Source organism: Psammomys obesus, unplaced genomic scaffold (assembly GCF_907164565.1).
Source record: "Psammomys obesus unplaced genomic scaffold, mPsaObe1.curated_primary_1811, whole genome shotgun sequence".
Taxonomy (NCBI): domain Eukaryota; kingdom Metazoa; phylum Chordata; class Mammalia; order Rodentia; family Muridae; genus Psammomys; species Psammomys obesus.
The window spans coordinates 4,070,322-4,076,321 of NW_026594216.1; positions in this window are offsets into that span (position 1 = coordinate 4,070,322).

The following is a 6,000-nucleotide window of genomic DNA, read 5'->3' on the forward strand; positions in this document are numbered from 1 at the left end:
TTTAATTTTATTAGCATATTTATTTATTACAATTTATTCCCTTTGTATCTGTGCTGCAGCCCCTACCTCTTCCCCTCACTGTCCTACTGACCCTCCCTCTTCTTTCCTTATGCTGTTTCCCTGGTCCCCCTCCTCCTCTTCTATCTGATTCTAGCTTCTCAGGTCTCATCAAGGCTGGTATTTATTCTTTTCTTATAGGATATATTCTAACCACAAACTCTCCTCCCTCCACTCTTCACAGCACCTTCCCTCCACTTTCCCTCTCCCCCAGATGCAATATTCCATTGCCCTGCAGAAGAGAAGGCCACCCAGAGATACCACTTTAACATGGCATAACAAGATGCAATAAGACAAACCCTCATATCAACTAAACAAGAAAACCCGTTAGTAGGAAAAGGGTTCCAAGAGCAGGCAAGAGAGAGACAGAGACAGAGAGACAGAGAGAGAGGCAGCCCTGATCTAATAGAAAACAGAATTATACCTTCTCTCTCCAGATGACTGCTATATAATATTTCATTCTTGTATTTTCAGAACTATCATAAAACCAGTTCTTGAGTCACTGAGTTTTATTTTTAAACAATGAAATTCTAAACTTAAATACTTTTTCTCATACAGTTAAGCTCTGCTTCATGAATCATTTATAATAGTGTACATCTTGCTTTGACTATTAGATATGGGATATATATATATATATATATATATATATATATATGAAAGTTTTATTTTTAGTGATGTGTTTAAAGACAAATATGATGTAGCTCTAATTTCTTACGTTTCCAAATGACAGTTTTTGAATGGTAATCTTCACTTCCTAGAGATTACTTGCAAAATACGACTGTATTTTGATAATGCAATCCTCTTATTCAAAACTTAATTTCTTGGAAATTATTTTGTAAATGTAATTTACATATAATTTATTTGACTCACTCTTACAGCACCAATGTTTACTTAGTTTCTGATAAATTATTTTAATACTTATTGTTGGGCTTACGTAGGTAGGGTAATTAATGCACTAAGAGAGTGGTCATCACCCTTCCTAATGCTGTAGCCCTGAAATACAGTTCCTCATGCTGATCCACAACCATAAAACTATTTTGTTGTTAATTTTGATACTGTTATGAACCGTAATGTAGATACCTGATATGCATGATATCTGCTATGCCACTCCTGTGAAGGGCTCATGACCCAAACGCTGAAAGCTGTTGCCCTAAGTCGAGTCTGTTAACATAACTTTAGTTGTATGAGTTATTACTGTGGTCAGCATCAATACTAGAAAAGGTAAGGAGTTTTTGGGCAAATAGATTTTCTGTTGCTGATAGAACTCCGATGATCAAGCACTGCAAACACAGGTCTGGAAAAGTCTGAACTGCATTTAGGTTCTCGTTCCAGGAAACAGTCGTTTCTGCATGACAGGGATCTCTTAAATGACCATGAGTTGGTCATCTTCAGTTGTCACTAGGGAATCACATGAAGGAAGGAGGAATTAGTGTATCGTAGAGGGGACAGGGAGCCCCACAACGTCCAAATATATCTGAGCACAGGGGTCTTCTATGAGACTGTTTATCCAACCAAGGACCGTGCATGGATATAACCTACAGCTCCTGCTCAGACATAGCCCATGGTAGCTCAGTATCCAAGTGGGTTCCCTAGTAAGGGGGACAGGAATTGTTTCTGACATGAACTCATGAGCTTCCCCTCCCTGCTGAGGGAGGAGCAGCCTTGCAAGGCCACAGATAAGGACATTGCAACCATCCTGAATTTACCTGATAAGCTAGGGCCAGACGGAAGGAGAGGAGGACACCCCCTCTCAGTGGACTCGGAAGGGGGCAGGGAGGAGATGAGGGAGGGAGGGGAGGATTGGGAGGGAAAGAGGGAGAGGGCTGCAGCTGGGATACAAGTGAATGTATAAAATTATTTAAAAATAAAAAATATAATTTCTATAAGGGCAATAAGATTCAGATTTGTTTCAATTAGGGTTACTATTTCTATGGCGAAACACCATGACCGAGGAGAGTTGGGGGGGTTTATTACACTTCCAGGTAACAGTCCATCATTAAGAGAAGTCAGGAACTCAAACAGGGCAGGGATCTGGAGGCAGAAGTTGATAGAGAACCCATGGAGGCGTGCTCTTACTGGCTTGCTCATCATGGCTTGCTCAGCCTGCTTTCTTATGGAATTAAGGACCCTTTCCTCAGGTATGACATCTCCCACAATGTGGCGCTCACCACACCAATCTCTAACTAAGAAAATGTCTTACAGCCAGATCTTATGAAGTCATTTTCTCAGTTGAGTTTCCCTCGTTACAGATAAATCTAGCTTTTGTCAAGTTGGCATAAAACTAGCCAACAGAAGATTCTGCTGTTGATGGCAACACTATCATGCATTATGATATGTTTAATGTTTTTATGAACCACTTTTCTTGTCTATAGAATGGGAAGTAGGTGGACAACTATTCTCATACCATATAGTTTAAGTATATAAGAATTAGATGAAGAAATCCCTAAAAGAAGCACCAGTCACACATGTGCCAAAGACTACCAACCACAGTCTAATGAGTCTCATTACCCTCGGTCTACAGATGGGAAGAACAGAGGGTGCAGATGTAAATGGCTTTTCTCTATTTACAGGGTACAGGGATCTATCCAGGCAGAGAGATCAGTGATAACGTTTGAGTTTTTCCAGTTTCCTAATGATGGTATTTATGATGAAATAATCCCTAGGTGTCTTATATGTCAAACTCTAGATGGAAGAAGAACATACTGGAATGATACAATGGAGGATATAAAGTGTCAGAGTATTATGTTAGACACATGGGGATGTTTAGAGACAGAAGGCTGAGAAAATAAGCATGCCCACAATGCATGTCACTGTATGCCACCCTATCTGCTCTAGACACAAGGCCAAAAGGAGGCTGTGCTCCTTGTACAAATGTCACATTTAGAGTAAATGTTTAAATCTTGGAATTTTATGAGCACAATGTTATGATATTTGTGTCATAAAACCATTCTGTATCCTTTTGGTACTAAAACCTCTCTGAAATAAATAAAGCAGTGATTTTTACAGCAAGCTCACTCAAGTCTTTCTCTAGTTACCTGGCCTCAAAGACCAAGGATTCTTACTGAAATAATAAGAAAAATAGTTCGAGAAGGAAGAGGAGAGACAAGTTAAAAATAACAATAAAGATGAGGATTTTGTCAATCATTTTGATCCTATTATCCTGTAACTAGAAATTCCTACATTTGTCTACATGAGATGTTATGTCTAACTCATCTCAGATATGTCATTCATTATTACCAAGTTCACACATTCCATGTTAAAGGATTGGTGCATGTATTGCTTAGGAAACAAAAAATCAAATGAGAATATGCTTGTCTGTCTTTCTGAATGTTCAAGCTCACTATCTTTCCCCTTTCTAGTTAGTCTTGTCATGTGACTGAAGTCTTCCTGCTGGAAAAGCAGTAAGTAGTAATAACTACTACTTCAATCTTGAGTTATCTAGTCTGCTGTGTAATTCTTTACCATTTGTCTTCCTTTTAGTTCATGAATTCATAGAACAATAAAGCCTCAAAGACTTAAGAAGCCACAGCTAAGGGAACTTTTTTTTTCTACTCTTGAAGGGGTCAGATGGTAAAGCAACCCTGGATGGCCAGCACCAATTTATGTGTAGAATAAATGAAATTTGATTAAGTTCGAGGACTTAGGGCTTAGTGTATTACTTGTGATAGAAACTGCTATGAACCTTCTTTCTGAAGGTCCTTAAAGTGAAGAACTCATTCTTAGGAGAGCAGTCAGCACAGAAGCCATTAGTTTTCAACCATCCTTGAGACTAACTAGACTGAACAATCTACTTATTTCTATGGTCATCTTCCTCGAGCATTGTCTTTTTTCCAATGATTTATGAAGATGCTGTTGTAAAGGCTCGAACCATCAATGTAACTGGGAACATTTCTAAGGAGTTATTATAGTGGAAGAGATCTCCATGAGGTAGGCTAAGGGTTCATAGGATGATTTCTTATGTCCATTGTTTCTTAACCTCATCTCTTTTCTATGAGCATTAACACAAACTACTTCTATGAGGATGACTTACATGAATATTATCTCAGTCTTCAAGAAGTTAAAGCAATGAAATATCACTAACACATTGGACAGGACCTTATTCAGATAGCATCTTTCTATACAACATGAATTTTAAAATGTATTTAGGAATCAAATTTTTACTTATGCTTCAATTTTAACACAAAATAAAAATACACATCTTAAATTATTCACAATTCTAAATTCATTTAAACAAAATGGGTATTGAGGTTTTAGACTCTCAGCAATGAGTATGGGAATGTGGAGATCATCAGTATGTTCATATGTAAAATGGGATGATATCAATATCTGCACAGAATATGATTGACTGTTATCAGCTGACCTTAGTTTCCCTAAAATCAAACTTGACTTTCTTTCCATCTGCATAATCCTATGTTTCTCCCATATTGGAGCAATCTTCTACACTTTCTCCTTCTCCATCATGGACCACCACAATGATAATTTCTTCACAAGTTATTGGTACCACCCATGACAATTTATGTTTTCTTATCTTCACATGTATAGGCCCTCAATACTATTCAATTGTAAGAAGCTCAGAATTCTTTCATGTCTGATTTATTTTTAAATTCCCTAAAGCTCTTCTATATGATTCTTTGCATAAAGTAGATCAATAAATATTCATTTCAGAATGAAGTAGGTCAGAGCTCACTTGAAATTTGCATATATGCGGTGGTGTTTTGAAAGAAAGGGGCTGCTGTGAGCTTATATGTTTGAATGCCTGTACCCTAGTTGGTGGAACTATTTAGGAAGGATAGGGTGGTGGTCACTTGGTGATGGGCTTTAGGTTTCAGAAGCCCAGGCCTTTTCAGTCATCTTTCTGCATTACGGTTGTTGTCTGAACATGTAACCACTCGCACTCAGCTGCTGCCTGCGTGTCATGTTTGCTGGACATCTGTTCTGATCCCTGTCATGATGTTCATATACTCTGTTATGCTCTAGAATTGTGAGGTTCAAGGTAAGTGATTTCTTCTATAAGTATTCTTCATATGGTTCTTTATTGCAGCATCAAAACAGTAGCTGTGAGATATGCAGAATTAAATTACGGACTGTATATTTAAGACTATTTCTTATTAAAATTGTCATATTTCATAGTTTCCAACAGAATATGTTCTCATAAAACAAATGTCAAGAGATTATTATCAATTTTTCAAAATGAACGAAAAAACTGTAGTTAGAAATAATATGGTAAATATGACATAAAATATTCAGTTGTTTATCAAATATTTTTATTTGCTTGTATTATGTGACATTTTTCTAATAACTTTATAAATATAAAATCATTCAGTTCTCATAGCATTTCTGGAATGTAGGTGAAATTGTTAGTCTCATTAAAGAGATGAACAAGCTGTTTCAGTAATCTTAAGTAATGTTCTCAGAGAACACTCAGATAAAGAACCAAGCCACTAATCAGAGTTGCTGTCATTCATTGCTACTCTGCTATCTCCTTCCCTTTGCAAACATTGTTACTCTACTTTACTGCAATACTGTTGCCTTATGCTATTTATGCCTATGCTAAGGCTCTGTTTTCTGTTGAAGAATTATATGTTAACCAATGTCACTGAGTTCCTGCTAAGCAGAGTCCATTCCCTTTGTGATTGATTATTAAAAGTTTTGAAAATTATCAAACTAGCCAGGAGTGGTGGTGCACCTAATCTTAGCACTTGGGGAGGCAAAGGCGGATGGATCTCTGTGAGTTCAAGACCAACCTGGTTTACAATGTGAGTCCAGGACAGCCAAGGCTACACAGAGAAACCCTGGAAAACAAACAAACACTAGAAAATTACCAAACAGAGGGGATATCTAGTATTCTAATCATTCTTTACAAATAATAGACAGATTAAAATAATGCTTATTGAAGAAGCAACCTAGACATGAACAGACTGGAGGGCTGTAACTGAGAAATGG